The 18,791-nt window shown below is 43.0% G+C and overlaps 1 protein-coding gene across 3 annotated transcripts in view; it reads right to left on the bottom strand.

The window, feature by feature from the left end:
* Positions 1-18,308, bottom strand: part of RFFL (ring finger and FYVE like domain containing E3 ubiquitin protein ligase) — a 77,761-nt gene extending 59,453 nt beyond the window's left edge. The window contains exon 1 of one of the 3 annotated variants that reach the window (XM_054458372.2): positions 18,049-18,308. The gene's annotated coding sequence lies outside the window, so the exon portion shown is untranslated. Of the gene's footprint in view, positions 1-49; positions 1,200-18,048 lie in introns of those variants that run through there. The other 2 variants (XM_054458377.2, XM_054458370.2) reach the window with 2 other exon arrangements.
* Between the last annotated feature and the right edge of the window lie 483 nt (positions 18,309-18,791).

Below are 18,791 nucleotides of genomic sequence, written 5' to 3' on the forward strand. Positions count from 1 at the left end.
TCTGTCTCTACTAAAAATACAAAATTTGGCTGGTAGTGGTGGTGCACACCTGTAGTCCCAGCTACTTGGGAGGCTGAGGCAGGAGACTTGCTTGAACCCAGGAGGCAGAGGTTGCAGTGAGCTGAGATCGCGCCACTGCACTCCAGCCTGGGTGATGGAGTGAGTGAGACTCTGTCAAAAAAAAAAAAAGTTTAGCAATTTCTTTGGAAAACTGAACACACACTTACCTTAAGAACCAGCAATTTCATTCCTGGATGCTTAACACAAAGAAACTAAAACTTGTGTCCATACAATCACCTGTACACAAATGTTCATTGTGGCTTCATCTGTAATAGCCCCAAACTGGTAACAACTAAAATGCCCTTCAGGTGAATAGTTAAACAGCCTGTGGTATATACACACCATGGAATACTACTCAGAGATAAAAGGAACAAACTATTGCTGCCACACAATAACTTGGATGGAGGGTGTGACACTAAGTGAAAAATGCCGGGTTCGAGACCAGCCTGGGAAACACGGTGAGACCTATCTCTACAAAAAAATACATTCGAGGCTGGGCGCAGTGGCTCACACCTGTAATACCAGCATTTTGGGAGGCTGAGGCAGACAAATCGCTTGAGCTCAGGAGTTCAAGACCAGCCTGGGCAACATGGTGAAACCCTGTCTATACAAAAAATACAAAAATTAGCTGGGTGTGGTGGTGCGCACCTGTAGTCTCAGCTACTCAGGAGGCTGAAGTGGGAGGATGGCTTGAGCTAGGGAGGCAGAGGTTGCAGTAAGCTGAGATTGCGCCACTGCACTCCAGCCTGGGCGACAGAGCCAGACACTGTCTCAAAAAAAAAAAAAAAAAAGTTCCAATTGTTCTATGCATATAAAAGTAAAAAACAAAAAACCCAGTCTTAAAAGGTCACATATTGGGTCACATACTGTTATGATTCCATTTCCATAATATTTCTGAAATGACAAAATTATAGAGACACTGAACAGATTACTGGTTTCCAGAGATTCGGACAGTTGGGAAAAGGGATATGCGTGATAATAAAGGAGTAGCACAAGGGGTATCTTTGTGGTGGTAGAACAGTTACACAAATCCATATCTGTGATAAAACGGCAGAAAACTACACACACACATACACACGCACATACACACAGAGCACCATGTCAGTTTCCTGGTTTTGATATTGTACTATGGTTAAATGAGACATAACCAATGGGAGAAAAACGGGTGAAGGGTACATGGGAACTGTGTAGTGTTTTTGCAACTTCCTGTGAATCTATAATTACCTAAAAATAAAGTATAAAAAAAAAAAGTGGCCGGGCACAGTGGCTCACGCCTGTAATCCCAGCACTTTGGGAGGCCAAGGCGGGTGGATCACCTGAGGTCGAGAGTTCAAGACCAGCCTGACCAACATGGAGAAATTCCGTCTCTACTAAAAATACAAAATTAGCCAGGCGTGGTAGCGTGCATCTGTAATCCCAGCTACTCAAGAGGCTGAGGCAAGAGAATCGCTTGAACCCGGGAGGCAGAGGTTGCAGTGTGTCGAGATTGTGCCATTTCACTCCAGCTTGGGCAACAAGAGTGAAACTCCATCTCAAAAAAAATAAAAAAATAAAAAAGTGAAATTATTCAGTCAACTGTCCAGCCACTACGGGGAACTAAAAAAAGCTAAATGTTTATAGAGTATAGCATGTTTCATACTATTTTGCAGTCTCTACTATGCAGGAGAGATGATTATTTAAGCATAGATTGGTTGTTGGCCCAACTATCTGAAATACATTCAGGCACTACCTACCTGTGCCCTATCCATCACAATATTTTTATCGAGCCTCACCAAAGCCATGAGTAATGGGCCAGAAGGCTGCAGAAGTAACTAGTCCAGAATGAATGAACTCTCACTGCAATTTTAGCTCAGCAGACAGTGCCTGCTATCAGAAACACCCAAAAACCACAGCAATTAGACAAATAAGTTATGAAACGTGGTTTCCAGGTAAGATGTGACAGGCTTCTTACTGCAAATAGTTTTTCTTATAAAAGAAGAAAGACTGGTGGGAGAGATGGTGGAAAAAATGAAAACAATGCTTCTTCTATGATTCTCTGGCCCATCCTCACAGGACTTCATATGTAGTGAAGGCAGAATATTTGCCTCAAGCCCAGATGACCAACTTTTACTTTCTACACTGACTCACGCTTCTTACTGAAAATGGTATATCACCATTTACTCCACTAACATCACTTACAAGATGAGGACCTATGGGGCACTAACATCTATGTATCTTATGTAAAATTCAATTCATTGGGAAGGCCTATTGACAAACAGGAAGACCACACACACAGATACACACACACACACACACACAAAAAACATAAAAAATAACCACCAGTGAACTCTTCTCTAACCCAATGCTTTATTTATTTAGCCAAATGTGCTTTTAAGGGTGACTGGCTTACATACCAAAAACGTTTACAATTTTAGAATAAACTATAAAACATCCTTCAGCACTAATAAAGCTAAAACTAGTAAAATAAGTAACAAGTATTGCTAACATCATTTTTAAATCACATTCCACACAAGTAGGCTCATGTAGTTTTATGAATAAAACTATTCTTTTTTATTTTAAGAATTAAAAAGTGATGTTAGTGGAATAAATGATGAAACACCATTTTTAGCAAGAAGCCTGAGTCAGTGTAGAAAGTAAAAGTTGGTCATCTGGGCTTGAGGCAAATATTCTGCCTTCACTACATATGAAGTCCTGTGAGGATGGGCCCAGAGAATCATAGAAGAAACATTGTTTTCATTTTTTCCACCATCTCTCCCACCAGTCTTTCTCCTTTTGTAAGAAAAACTATTTGCAGTAAGAAGCCTGTCACATATCTTACCTGGAAACCAAATCTTTCACAATTTATTTGTCTAATTGCTGTTGTTTTTGGATGTTTCTGATAGCAGGCACTGCTTGCTGAGCTAAAACTGCGGTGAGAGTTCGTTTATTCTGGACTGGTTACTTCTGCAGCCCACATATTTGTAAAGACTTATTCAAAAGGTAATCATCCTGAAGGAGTGTGAGGCAGCTGTCACCCAGTAGTTGACAGCTCAACCTTTACAGCTGGAATACTTGGGTTCCAACACTGTGAGGCTTTGGGCTCCCTCTTTAATTTCTCTGTACGGCATTTTCACATTTGTGGAACACAGATAACACCTACACACCTCATAGGATTGTTGGGAGGATTAAACTTGTTAATACAGCAAAGTCCCTGGCACCTGGAGAGCACATAATAACCGTTGGTAATTTTCCTACAGGTAAAATATGGCACAAAGAGAAGTATCACACAGCAAAAGAAGTGCCAGTCTTTTGATCAGTCTTACACAAATTCTCCCACACTTTTAGACAAGAATAAGCCTTCCCCTAACTCCCACTGAAGAATGCATACAATTTCATTCAGAAAAAGTATCATCTGACACAGTGGAATGAGTGAAATAAATCCTGCTGAGCATGCCCAATGCTTCCCTAGCTCCTGTGGCCAACATACAATTTCAATAAGGGGATTGTTTGTAAAGACAGTTTTATAACATCTGTCACCAAACAACAGTGAAGTTCAAAGTGAAAATTCAAGATTTCACATAGCAGGCAGAGGGACTTTCAAACACATCTGTCCTCTCACTCCTGTTCCCCATCCCTCTTTCCTAATCAAGGTTATAATAACCCAAGCCCTCCGTAAGCTGGCACACAAGCTGACAACATGCTACCCTGCTGAACAATCTTCAAGGAGGAAAGAAAGGCCCAGGGAGCTGCTACAACATTTCCATAAACCTCTCATCCTTAGCTAAAAAGGTAAATTTGTTCTAGAGATGCTTAAAGAAAAAACACTTGACTGGCATAACCTACACACATGCAATACCTTTTTCCCATTTCTAGTTTTCTCAAGTATTCAGGGAACGACCATCGACATTTGTGGAATCCGAAACAAATTGTTTCCAAAAGTGTTAAGCAGTGCTTGTCCAAAGGCCCCCATATAGCTAGTAATTTAGACAGCTGTGTTAGGAGCCACAGAAGCTGCATTTTCTAACCAGTATTGCTTGTGAACAATTGAAACTTTCTCCAGTGCAAAGTCCAGACACAGGAAGCAGTGTTCTCCAAAAACATTCAAACAATTTCATTATTGTTTAACTACCAAAATAACAGCTCCAATCATCTATCAAGTTTGACATTTCATCCAACTAAGCAATTAAATCAGGATGAAAAGCAGGCATGGAGAGATTTCCCTGCCTGCTCCAAATCAACACTAATTTTGACATTATAACCACAAAAACTAATAATGCATCCTCGTAGACTGTTCACAAAAGCCTTCTAAAAAGCAAACACAAAAGTGTCTCGAAGAAATTGCACACCCCTAAATTTTATTTTCTGTCTCCCATCTTTAAGCATCTTAACTGTGAGTTAAGTTACAGGCCAAGAAGTTAGAAACTCCTTTCCAGTATTTAGTCAAAAGAGGGGAATATGCCTCCCAATACAAGCACCCAATGCAAATTCTATCAATTTATCCTTTTTTTTTTTTTTTTTTTTTTTTGAGACGGAGTCTTGCTCTGTCTCCCAGGCTGGAGTGTGCAGTGGCATGATCTTGGCTCACTGCAATCTCCATCTCCCACGTTCAAGGGATTCTCCTGCCTCAGCCTCTCGAGTAGCTGGGACTACAGGTGTGTGCCACCACACCCGGCTAATTTTTGTATTTTTAGTAGAGATGGAGTTTCACCATGTTGGCCAGGCTGGTCTCGAATTCCTGAACTCAAGTGATCCACCCGCCTCAGGCCTCCAAAAGTGTTGGGATTACAGGCATGAGCGACCATGCCCAGCCTCAATTTATTCTTAAATATATTAAAGGTTGGCTACTGTGCGCACATTGCCTACAGGGTAGCCCTGCTCTGCAAGGAGCAGTAATTTTAAAAATAATAGTAAAAAGGCCGGGCGTGGTGATTCATGCCTATAATTGCAGCACTTTGGGAAGCCAAGGCAGGCGGATCACCTGAGGTCGGGAGTTCAAGACCAGCCTGACCAACATGGAGAAACCCCATCTACTAAAAATACAAAATTAGCCGGGTGTGGTGGTGCATGCCTATAATCCCAGCTACTTGGGAGGCTGAGGCAGGAGAATTGCTTGAACCCGGGAGGCGGAGGTTGCGGTGAGCCGAGATCGCGCCATTGCACTCCAGCCTGGGCAACAAGAACAAAACTCTGTCTCAAAAAATAATAATAATAATAATAATAGTAACAGAAGCGAGATGATGAAGGGAAAATCATCGTTTGGAAAGCATCACAATAAGACACGACAGGACCTACCACCTTCAGAAGTCGACCTGTAGCAAACGTGGCTACGTTGCCAAGCGCAAGAGGAAGTATAACTGGAGTGCCAAGGCTAAAGGACAAAACACCACTGGAACTGGTCAAATGAGGCACTTAAAAATTGTATACAGCAGATTCAGGCATGGATTCTGTGAAAGAACACCACCTAAACCCAAGAGGGCAACTGCTGCAGCATCCAGTTCATCTTAAGAATTTCAACAATTAGTCATGCAATAAATGTTCTGGTTTTTAAAAATAAAAATAAAATATGGTAAAATAAATTATGTATATATTAAATATATATAAATTATTTATAATTAAATAAATTAAGTATATAGTTCCTTAACTAGTCCCTAAGTATTATCAACTTTGGTTCTGACCTAGGAAATCACCAAGCCATGAAACTTCTCTCCCTAGGTAGGAATGGGAGTTCTCAGATGGTAGCTTCAGTTATAGGTGGCATGAGGAAGAAAATGATCAAGGACCTCTGATATCAAGTTCTTAAGATGTCCTAAGAACGACCTAGAACAATGCTATTCAAAGTGTGTGTGTCAGACTGCTGGAGGCCCATTCATGTCAAGATAAAACACGAAAATCACAGTAAGCATTTAGAAACTTTTCTAGCACTTGACATTGCTGTGACATCCAAGTGCATGATTTTTCTGGTGATTCACTTTTCTTGTACTTTACAAAATTATTGGCTGGCAACAGATTAGGGGTGAAGGGAAACCCTTACAAAGCTGGTCCTTCACCACAGATAGTTTAAGAAGCACAAACTTTTCACACTATGAAGTGCCAGTTCAGTCATTATTGTTCTGAAGGAATCAAAGTACCTTTGCCCTCATTATCTTACAGCTTCTGATTTAAAGGCAATTAGATAAACCAGCAAGGAGGCACCCTGGCATAATCCAAGCTTCATCCTCTGGGCCCAACACAAATTCATAAACTTTCATCAGCTATCATTAGTGTTAGTGTATTTTATGTGTGGCCCAAGACAATTCTTCTTCTTCCAATGTGGCCCAGGGAGGCCAAAAGATTGCACACCCCAGACTATAATCTAATGGAAAGAGCACAAATCCACAGTAGTCAGCCAACCTAGCTTCTGGTCTGCAAGAGTCAAATAACTAGCTGGATATCCTAGTTAAGTCTGAGTCTCTTGACTTTTCTGTGCTTTAAATTCCTCCTCTGCAAAATAATAGCATTTCTCAATCTTTTTTTTATGTGTGGTTCTTTCTCACATAAATTCTTTCTCCAAGTGCGGTCTGCAGATAAGCTACATCAGAATCCCACATCTCTATTCAAAACACTTTGATTCTGTAGGGCTGGGCTAGGAACCAGGAATCTTTATTTTTTACAAGCACCTAGGAGATTTTTGATCCATACTAAAATTTAAGATCTATTGCAGTAAACATATAACCTTACTAAAGACTTTAGGAATAAAAAAAAGTCACAATTTGTATGTAATCTCCAATACAGAAGTTATTTGATTTTTATTATTTTTTTTCTGGAGACAGAGTCTCACTCTGTTGTCCACACTAGAGTACAGTTGTGCAAACATAGTTCATTATAACCTCAAACTCCTGGACTCAAGCAATCCTCCCAACTCAGACTCCTGAGGAGCTGACACTGCAGGTGCACAACACCACATCTGGCTAATTTTTTGCATTTTTTGGAGACAAGGTTTTGCTATGTTGCCCAGGCTGGTCTTGATCTCCTGGGCTCAAGTGATCTGCCTGCCTTGGCCTCCCAAAGTGCCAGAATTACAGGCATGAGCCACTACGCCCAGCCCAGAAAATACATTTTAATATGCTTTCATAATATGTGTAATACATAACAGCAAATTTCCATTTTTCCCCATCTTAAAAAGGGATAGGCTGGGTGCAGAGGCTCACATCTGCAATCCCAGCACTTATCCCAACACTTTGGGAGGCCAAGGCAGACAGATTGCTTTAGGTCAGGAGTTCGACACCAGCCTGGCCAACATGATGAAACCCCGTCTCTACAAAAAATACAAAAATTAGCTGGATGTGGTGGCATGCGCCTGTGGTCCCAGCTACTTGGGAGGCTAAGATGGGAGAATCACGTGAACCCAGCAGGCAGAGGTTGCAGTGAGCCGAGATGGCACCACTGAACTCCAGCCTGGGTGACAGAGTGAGACTCTGTTTCAAAAAAAAAAAAAAAAAAAAGTGATGTTTGGTTGGGAAGACCAACTGTATATCAAAACACACAAACATTTAACTAGTGGCATCAAAAACTGCTTTCCTGACACGATATTCAGAACTCGAATATGGTGTATCGATCCCTCCCAAATAAAACTAGAGGCTTATTTTTATAATGTTTGTGTTCCTGGGATTATAGGCATGCACCACCATGCCTGGCAAATTTTTGTATTTTTAGTAGAGACGAGGGTTTCACCCTGTTGGCCAGGCTGGTCTTGAACTCCTGAACCCAAGTGATCCACCCACCTCAGCCTCCCAAAGTGCTGGGATTACAGGCGTGAGCCACCATCCAACCTGTTTGTGTTGTTTCTAAAACGACAACATAAGGAGAAAGATTTCAGTCTGCTTTTTGCTAGCATTTCCACAAATAACAACACAGTTATAGATAGCCTGTATCTCAAATAAAAACCAAATTAGATAGTAATTGTCAACATATTTTCCTTTTTAATACTGCTTTTGGGTAGTGCAAGAGACATGTTGATGTGCTGTGGTGAAGATTTTATCAAGTAAATGCAATTTAGGAATCTGATGAAGATCACCTAGAGGTGAAGCTGCAGAACTACTATCATTTTAATGTCCCCCATTAATTGGTGGGTTCACAGTCACTATTCCTCAAGCTGCTAGTCTCTAACTGTGTCAACATTTCAGAGTTGGGAAACACTGAACTAGATCAATGGGAGTGGTGGGGATGATTCAGAATCATCTGAAGTGCTGGATTCAACCATATGGCCAAGGGTACAACAGGAAGGTGGAATGCCCTTTGACAAGCTGAGAATATTCTGACATCCCTCTTCTCACCCTCTCAGTAAACAGTGGCTAAGGTATACTTTAGCTCTGACATAGAAGGATTATGCAAACTCTTCCATCAGTATATGATAAGTAGACAAACATAAGAGAATCTGAAAGATTAAGAATTCTCCACTGTGGACTGGGAAAGCCCTCATCTCATAAATTATTCCTTCCCACCCCCGCTTGCACATAATTTTAGCCCCTAACTATTCCTTTCCACCCCTTGACAAAAATCCAGATTCCTCAAACTAGCTGAATTTCAGTGGACCTACTCCTGCTAAGTCCTTAGAAAACACTCCTTCCTCTCTCCCCAAATTAGAACATTCCTTTGCCCAGCATTTTAGAATAAAGCATATGCTCTGGCTGATCTTCCACACCGTGTAAAATAATAATTAGTATAGTTAAGATGGTACAATCCAACCCAACTGCAATTGGTTATGCATCTACTGACACAAGACTTAGAAGAGGGTTGGAAGTTGATAGAGGATGAAGCTTGGTTATTTCTCAGGCACATATTTTAATCATTATGAAAGTAAAAAAGCACGAGAGGATTAGCAGAAAATGCAGAGGGTAGGGCACATAGTTTCTTGTATATTTTAGGATAAAATACACTGATTCAATTACCACTAAGACTATATACATGTGATCGGTACCAAGACTGGAAAGATTTTCCAAAGCAAATTAAGAGTAAAACAAGAAGAGGGTGAGGTGGGAGAGGAGGATGCACGATTTACTTAAGAAAAGCTTTTTTTCCTTTCAAATCTTTCAACATAATCCAGCAGTTGCAAATAAACAATGGTGTTGATCACTAATAAGTTGCATTTAACCACTCAGAAGCCAGCAGAGCCTCCACTTGGCCTAACTTCCTGTAAGTTTCAAGATGACTAGGCAGCATTTCTTTAAAAAGGACCAAGACAGTTAAAATGTTTCAGCAGATCATACTGGCTGCAAGTAGTTCAAATCCAGGTGGATTTCCCCTACTCTTAGAACTAGCCACTGGTAGAAACAAGTGACTGTCCCAGGGAACACTCCACAACCCAGAGATAATGAAAACATATTTTTATATGTAATTCTAGAAAAGGCATGTGAACATGAAAACAGAAAATGTAGGTTTAACTGTAGTATTGCAGAGCGGCAGCTTTAAAAAGTCAGATAACATTAGCTCAACAAAATCATATACTGAAGTGTGCTCAAATTCAAATTCAGCACGTGGCGGTAGTAGCAGTTGAAAAACGCTGCTGAGAGAGCAAGAAGGTTTTGCTGTATCTTTTTAGAGGAGAGGACAATGAAGAAATTACCAGACCAAGCTCACTTTTCAACCTAAAAAAAAAGTGGGGGTTAGTAGCTTTAACAGAGATAAAAACCTGTGTAGGTCACAACTCCATGAAATCAGCAACCTGGTGAGTGTCTCTCCAAGAATCTTGCAGGAGATTAAGTGTGGACTGAGTAATTAAATGTAAAGTCTCCTTGAGAGTAACTTCAGTTCTTGAAGACTATATATTTCTGTGAAACATATAGAAAAATTATGAGGAGGATTTACCAGGCATCACATCACAGCCTTTCTACTTTCACATCAGGTTGGAAACACTATGATCTAAAAAGAATAGAATGATTTGGGAATTGTTCATTCTCCAGTCTTTGCAAAAATTCACGTGCTAGTGTAACTGTAATATACTTAGGAGTTTCCAAAAATGACACACATTTCCTCAAGAGATGTAGAAACAAATAATCTCGGGGTAAAAGGCCAAACATTGTCTCTTCTGAATGCTTAAACAGCCAATTATCTGTCTAATACATTAATTATATAAAGAGAGAGAGACTATTACAGGAAAGTTGAATAAGACATCTTAAAAAAATGTACCCTGGGGCCTAAGTCCATTCAAATGACAGTAAAATCACCCCTCAAAAAATCAGTTTTATGGAACATCTAGTATTTTAATTTTCCAGCTGCCAACAGAAATATATAAGGAGCAGAAATTAAACTAGTTATGGCAGCAGTGCAGTGAACAAAACTTTAATTGTATTACACACTAGTTAGACATTTGCCAAACAATACAAAGGCCCTTAAGGGTAGAAACTTCTTCAGAATATAAATGATTCCCAATCAATATGACAGAAATTAGTCTGTTTAGGCAATAAACAGATTCATGGTTTAGATGTAAAAATTCAACTGACATCATAATTCAATATAGAAAATAAATATATAAGAAATTAATCTCTAAAATGGCTTTAAATTACTGTGATTTACATATGCTGTATCATTAATAGGCCCTTTAAGCTGGTATTGTACTAATCAGCTTTTTTAACATCCTGCCCACAAAAGAGCTTATTCATTTAGCTAGGAGACAGGTGTTAGCAACCAGAAACCTCTTTTAGCCTCAAGTTCCAGGGACTGGGCCTGCATCTATGATGATGATTGGCAAGTCTAAAGGAAGGACAGCTTTAAAAGAGGGAAAAGGAGGAGATAGGGAATAAGAAACGAAGACCAAAAGGGAGAAAAGAAGATAATGAACGAAATGGATGTCAGGTGCTACTTAATGGGGCCACCCTCAGAGGCTCCTAGCCTAATCTGGGCTACCGTCCAAATACAGATGGCAGAATTTGGGTAATGTTATTCATTTATTCCTGCAGATAGTAACTCTGGGCACATGCCAACACTCCACTCATTCTAAAAAATTGTTTAAAGTGTTGCTAATTGTCCTGTGACTCATTCTTCTTACCCATATTCTCTGGTTCTTAACTTTAGTCCTCACTCTTTCATACATTTTCTAAAAGAGCTGACTGAATAGATATTCCTGGAAAGAGATATAGAGAAAGCTGGATTTAGAAAAGCATCTTAAGCCTACAGAATAAAAATTGTGTCAGGAAGTGGGAGAAGGGACGTTTATTGAGTTGCCTACAATATACAAAAAACATATTTTTCTCTCTTTTAATCCTCCCATGCATATTTTCCCCCTTTTAATCCACATAACAATCCTACCAGGTATTTTTATCTTGCAGATGAAAAAACTGAAGCTCACAGAGGTTAAGTAATTTGCCTAAGGTAGCACAGCCAGGAAGTGGGGGAGTCAGAATTCAAAACCAGGTTTGTCTATACAAACAAACTACGTTAGGGATAACGTATCTAGTGCCTGAATCTGTTTTAAATCAGATGGTTCTATATTTCAGCAATTATTCTTCCTCCCATGAACTCATCAAACGGCTGCTGACTAAATTTTATTAACTATTTGTTACGCACCTATTATTTTCAATAAAGGCTTCAGCTGTGTAGAAATAAAACAGGCAAACTGACTTTATTCTAAAATTTGACATACAGAGAATTCCCAGGCATCTCTGCCGTCCAACACTGATGATCGTAACTAGATTCAACTACCTATTCAGACCTCTAGTTGTTTCCACATTATCATTCATTTGTCCACTCATGAGATAAACGAAGCTACTTTCACCAAAAACCCTCCCTCATGACTCGTGATAGATAATACAGCAGAGGGGGCCTCACTGTAAAGCAATTTACATAAAAGTTATAAAAGCTCTTTGTTATCTGTCATGAGTAGGAAATGGGCTATTCTAGCAAATCAAACATCCTGGATAGCATAACGATTCTATTAGAGGGACTACCAATTTATAAGGAATTTCAATGTGCATAATTTCACTCTAAAAATTAAAAAAAGAAAAGCGGGTCAGGCACGGTGGCTCACGCCTGTAATCCCAACACTTTGGGAGGCCGAGGTAGGCAGATCACTTGAGGTCAGTAGTTTGAGACCAGCATGGCCAACATGGTGAAACCCCATCCCTACAAAAAATACAGAAATCGGCTGGACATGGTGGCACATGTCTGTAGTCCCAGCTACTTGGGAGGCTGAGGCAGGAGAACTGCTTGAACCCAGGAGGCAGAGGCTGCAGTGAGCCGAGATCACACCACTGCACCTAGGTGAGACAGCAAGACTCTGTCTCAAAAAAAAAAAAAAGAAAGAAAAGGGAAGAAAAGTGAACCCCAATTTTCAAAGTTCCATGGGGCCTGATGTACAGGAGATAATGCCCCCCCCCACCCTGAAAAAGAGTATCAATGCAATAAAACAGTGGTTCCCAAACTTGACTGCACATCAAAAGCACTTGGGAAGCCAGGCACGGTGGCTCAATGGCTCAAGTCTGTAATCCCAGCACTTTGGGAGGTCGAGGCAGGTGGATCACCTGAGGTTAGGAGTTTGAGACCAGCCTGGCCAACAGGGTGAAACCCTGCCTGTGCTAAAAACACAAAAATTAGCCAGGTGCGGTGGCGCGTGCCTGTAATCCCAGCTACTTGGGAGACAGAGGCAGGAGAATTGCTTGAACCCGGGAGGCGGAGGTTGCAGTGAGCCGAGATCATGCCACGCACTCTAGCCTGGGTGACAGAGACTCCAACTCAAAAAAATAAATAAATAAAAAGCACTTGGGGAGCTTTTTGAAAATAAAGATGCAAGGGAGATTTTTTAAAGCTAGCTTCCCGCAGGATGCAGTGGCTCACACCTGTAATCCCAACATTTTGGGAGGCCAAGGCGGGCAGATCACCTGAGGTCAGGAGTTTAAGACCAGCCTGGTCAACATAGTAAAACCCCGTCTCTACTAAAAATACAAAAATTAGCCGGGTGTGGTGACACACATCTGTGGTCCCAGCTACTTGGGTGGCTGAGGCAGGCGCATCACTTGAACCTGGGAGGCGGAGGTTACAGTGAGCCGAGATCACATCACTGCACTCCAGCCTGGATGACAGAGCTGAGACTGTCTCAAAAATAAATAAATAGGCTGGGTGCGGTGGCTCACACCTATAATCCCAGCACTTTGGGAGGCTGAGGCGGGCGGATCACATGAGGTCAGGAGTTCAAGATCAGCCTGGCCAATGTGGTAAAACCCCGTCTCTACTAAAAATGCAAAGATTAGCTGGGTGTGGTGGTGGGTGCCTGTAATCCCAGCTACTTGGGAGGCTGAGGTAGGAGAATTGCTTGAGACAGAGGTTGCAGTGAACCAAGATCCCGCCACTGCACTCCAGCCTGGGTGACAGAGCAAGACTCCGTCTCAAAATAAAATGAAATAAAATAAAAATAAATAACAAAAATAAAAGGTAGCGTCTACGTGGTATGGCCTCATAGTAGTAATAATAAATTATAAAATTGAAAAAATAAAAGGTAGTTCCCTGGTCATCACTTACCCACTCAATCAAAATCTCCAGGAAGTGGGGCTAGGAAATCTGCATTTTTAAAGAATATCTCGGTCAGTGACTCAGCAGCAAATCACCAGGTACCTCATCTTTCAAGGAGTGGCTGGCTTTTGGAACTCCTTACAATAAAACACGCTCAAAAGGCTAAAGCTGCACTAAACACAATGTGACCTGTCACTGATGATTCAGGAGACTTCAGGATCTCCCATTACCACTAGGTTATCATTTACTACCAGTCACTAGTCACTGTACTAACAAAACCAGTAAGGTAAAGTTAATAAAGACTTTCTATTAGTAGAGAGCAGGAAAAAACAGCTTTTGTTTTATTATCAGATTCAAAAAGCTGGTTTTACTCCAGAGGAAATGCAGTTTTTCGTTGTTGCTGTTTTTGAGATGGAGTTTCGCTCTTGTTGCCCAGGCTGTAGCACAGTGGTGCGATCTCGGCTCACTGCAACCTCCGTCTCCCGGGTTCAAGTGATACTCCTGCCTCAGTCTCTCAAGTAGCTGCAATTACAGGCATGCACCACCATGCGCGGCTAATTTTGTGTTTTCAGTAGAAACAGGGTTGCACCATATTGGTCAGGCTGGTCTCTAACTCCTGATCTCAGGTGATCACCCGCCTCTGCCTCCCAAAGTGCTGGGATTACAGGAGTGAGCCACCGCACCCAGCCAAGATGCAGATTTTATGCTTTAAAAAGGAAACTGTTTAAGAACATGCATGACTCTTTTAACCAACTGCTTAGCTTCACTTCAGAATGTTAACAGGCCCAAATACATTAAAAATGTGGAATATTCACCCTGCATAAGAAAAGTAAAGGAGGAACTTCATGACAGTCTTAATGAAGAGAAAGGATAATGGGTTTAAACTAAGACTGGCATAAAAGGATTAGCTATGACCGCTGTCCTGATGGCAGCTGTTAAATCTTGGAAACAGGGAGGGCAGAGGTCTTTAAATACATGAGGCCAAATCCTACCTATCTGAGATGGCTTTTATGTGAGATATAATAGGATATCCTACTAACAGCCAAATTAGTTTTACTATTTTAAAACTGCTTAACTAATATAAAGTCACAAAATAAGAAGTTAATCAGATATTTCCTTACTAAAGAACCGGGAGTCTGTTTGTATATGAAAAGATTGTCTTTAGGCTGGGCACAGTGGCTCACACCCATAATCCCAGCACTTTGGGAGGCCGAGGCCAGAGGATCACTTGAGCTCAAGGCGTTTGAGACCAGCCTGGGCAACATGGCAAAACCCTGTCTCCAGCCAAAACACAAAAATTAGCTGGGTGTAGTGACGCACATCTGTGGTCCCAGGTACTTGGGAGGCTGAGGTAAGAGGATTGCATGAGCCCAGGAGGCAAGGTTGCATTGAGCTGAGATCATTCCATGGCACTCCAGCATGGCTGACAAGAGTGAAACCCCCATCTCAATTAAAAAAAAAAAAAAAAAAGACTATTTACAATTGCCAAAATCTTTCTTACACAAACACCAAATAACCATTACCAATAACCAGAAGTGAAAAAAAAATAACCATTAATCATCATTAAACCAGTAACCATTACCAAACAACAATGAAGCAGCTCCTCGCTTGAGAGTTCACCAATAGCAATTTAACCTATGTGTTCTCATTAAACTCTAATACCTTAATTCTGTTATTGTATTAACAAGTTATGAGAGTCTAAGGTATAGAGGTTAAATCTTTCCTCCAAAAACATAAACACTATAACTAGTACAAGTTTGGTATAAAAGTCTCTATCCTTAAAACAATGGCAGTATTAAAGGTTCTATGACAAGAATAAAAAATCAAGGTGGAATTAGTCCCCCTAACAACTTCTTAGGTTTACAGAGGTGTTCTCAGAAAGTCTTAGGCATGACGCTCATAAAGATGGGTGTGACTGTATTTAAATAACAATGCACATGTAATTAAAAAAGAAATTGTGCCCTTTTTTGTTATTGTTGCTGTTTGTTTTGTCTTCTTAAACGCTGGTCACTAAAAACGCCTTTTCCACAACCCTTAAGAGGTGTTCCCGCCTGGAGCGGTGGCTCACATCTGTAACCTCAGAACTTGGGGAAGCCGAGGCAGGAGGATCGCTTGAGCCCAGTTCATGACCAACAACATGGCAAAACCTCATCTCTACAGAAAATAGAAAAACTAGCTGGGTGTGGTCGCACATGCCTGAGGTCCCAGCTACTCAGGAGGCTGAGAAGGGAGAGTCACCTAAGCCTAGGAGGTCAAGGCTGCAGTAAGCCATGATTATGCCACTGCACGCCAGTCTGAGTGACAGAGTGAGACTCTGTCTCCAAAAAAAAAAAGGTGTTCCTATTAGATGGTACCAAGCAGAGTTATGTCAACTGGCTTGGTCGTGAGAGAAGGTTTGAAAGAAATTGATTTTTAAGGTTTCTGAGAAGAGCTTTTTTTTTTTGTGCATGTTATTTTGGCAGCTGGTTAAACTGGTCGATTTAAATATTTACAACCCTTGATCCCGATGTAAACAAGATATTACAACTGTCTACCTGATCCGTATGAAAGTTTTTAACGGGCTGGTCTTTGTAATTAGATGGGCATTAAAATGAGTGTGTCCTAGATTACATGAACATTTTCTTCAGACACAATCAAGATATTAGCCCTGCCACACCAATCTGCAATTGTTATGAAAATATACCCAAATATTTTCAAACTTAAGAATACCTCTAAATAAACTGTAACTTCTGAATTGTACTCTAAAATTCAGAATTAGGAAATATACAATGAAAGTTCAGAAACCTTTGCCATCATCTACTTCCTTGAATGTGAAAGAGAATGTAATCAGAGAAAAGGATAAAGAAGTTGTCAAACCTGAAATTCCCTGAACAGAAAGGAGCTGTCACAGCTAGGCTGCAGCCCTAGAACTCTGTACACAAATTCAGCCCAGTACCTTGTCCCCTGCCTACTCCCATTCCTAGAAGAATGGTATAATAAATGGGCAACCCGGCCCACATTTCAGTAAATTGAACTGTCACGGGGAAAATAAGGCACCCCAAACAGTTGCAGCGACAGTGGTAACAGGAAGTCTCTCTGTCCTCCAAACCAATAATCAAAGGGATACATAAGCAACTTACTGCTTTCTTAGAAGGCCACATGCACCCCGGGATGTTTGCTCATCACGTCACTCTGGCCTTTAACCAGGGAGCAAAGTGACAGTTGTGGGTAAAACCCTATTTCCAAGCTAACAATTATCCTTCCTTATGGTAGACTGGGGGGTGCACGGTACACTCTTGATTACACAAGCAGTTTTTTTTCCCCCTAGAACAAATGACAGACCAACAAAAAGGAGAAAATATGCTGTTGTTTATCTCTTCTGCCAGCCTGAACTCAAGCTCTGAGCAGACGTGCCAGCGGAGACTCTGGCTCCCCTGGTTCGCCAGACTTCCCCATGTCTGGTCAACTGTCTCCTGGGCAGCCGGCTGAAGAGAGGCCCCATTTCCCTCTCGGTCTTGACCGCTGCCGCACAGTGGCGACCTCACACACATCGCGAACAGAGGACAACTCCCAAGCGAGGCAACAGTGGACCCTGCGGGGAGAACCGCATTCCCAAACTTCTCCATCAAACCTCCAAACTCCAAACCTCCCTCCTCCAGCCGCCTCCGTCTAAGACAGAGGTAGGGACGGGCTGGTTCCTTTAAAGGGGTAAGCAGGCCGCCGCGGACCTGCCTCAGTTTCCTCTGACGTACAAAGAGGTATCTTTTCCCCACAAGCCAACTAGACCTGCCGGTCTGCAGGGCGCTTGGGGATAATCGAGGACGCACGTCTCCTGTTACTGCCCCCACAGGTGAAACGCTTTCTTTGAGGGGACTTTTCAAAGGACAGGTGTGGGCTGCCCTGAAGGCGGGGACTTCCAGCCAGCAAAGGGCTTTCCCCCCACCTCTGTAGGGCAGGGAGAGTCCCAGGCCGCGCCCCACACAGAGGAAGGGCCCCCAGACCACAGCCTGACGGCCCCCGACCGTACCCCTTCCCGTCCTTCCCCAGGCCGGGCGCCCAGCGGCCCCCAGCGCCGCCGCCGCCGCCTCCTCACCTGCTGCCGCCGCCCGCCCGGCCGGCACCTAGGAGCGGAGGCGAGGGGAGGGGCCGGATCCCGGCCGCGGACGCCTCAGGCAGGGAGGCTGCGGACTCCGCCGCGGCGGCGTCTCTGGGGCTGAGGGGCACCCGGGGGCGGTCGCGACATCCTCACTGGCGGCCCCAGGAAGTCGGCCCCCCCAACCCATCCCCAGCCGGCCCGGCCCGGCCGCTCCCGCCCTCCGCGCGGCCCCGCCCCTGACTCGGCCCCGCCCCCTCTCGGGAGCGCGCCTCCGCTCCCGCCGCGCCCGAGCCACCATAGAGAAGAGCGAGGCGCCCGGCGGCCTCGAGCGCGGCCTCCGCTCGCGCCCCCTGGCGGAGCTGAGGCTCCCGGAGGCGGGGCCGGGCTGGCCTGAGCCGTGGGACCGTAGGAGGCGTTGTTTCCCCAAAGTCATGGTGTCGGCCGCTGCTGGTTACCTTGGTCACAAGACTCTGCGGGAGGCGCCCAAGGGTCCAGGTCCAAGTTTCAGCTGGGTCAAGACCCGGCTTGGTGACCTTGAGCGAGTCCCTCAACACCTCTGAACGCATGTCATAAAACTTTGAAAGGTGCCTTTCATGTCTCATTGACTCTCTCGTCAGTGCTATGAGCAGGCGATGGTTTCCCCCGCTTCATGATTGCAGAAACCCAGCTCCACTAGGGGTTACGAGCTTATTCAGCGTCCCACAACTGGGAGGTTTTAGAAGCCGGGTCTGTGGGACCTAAATACCCATGCTTGTCCCACTCACTCTAGCACCGCCCAGTCTAAACCCCTAGGACTACCTACTTCCCCTCAGGAAGGTCAGGAAGCTGCTGAGGAAGGCTGTGGTAGAATGAGAATGACTCAGCAAGGATCCATCCCTGCCCTTCACCCATGCACCTTTCAGCAAGGTACGTAACCTTTACGAACTCTGGTTTTCTCATCCCAGAAACGCAGCTTGGCGTAAGGATTTAGTGAGCGCATGCATGTAACTGTGGTTAGTAAACCGCCAAGCAGCCGGGCGGCCCAGGGGATGGTTAGCCAGCGTGGGCTACGATGCCTAGTCATGAACATAATATTAAGTTATAATCCTTCTTTTAAATGGTGTCTAGTGACACAGTTTTCTTAGGCTTTAGGTTCTATTGAGAACTCCCAGTTTTTCTGAGCAATTTGTATTTTCAAACAAGGAATATCGTAAGGAAA

The sequence above is a fragment of the Pongo pygmaeus genome, chromosome 19, assembly GCF_028885625.2.
Source record: "Pongo pygmaeus isolate AG05252 chromosome 19, NHGRI_mPonPyg2-v2.0_pri, whole genome shotgun sequence".
In the NCBI taxonomy this organism is placed as follows: domain Eukaryota; kingdom Metazoa; phylum Chordata; class Mammalia; order Primates; family Hominidae; genus Pongo; species Pongo pygmaeus.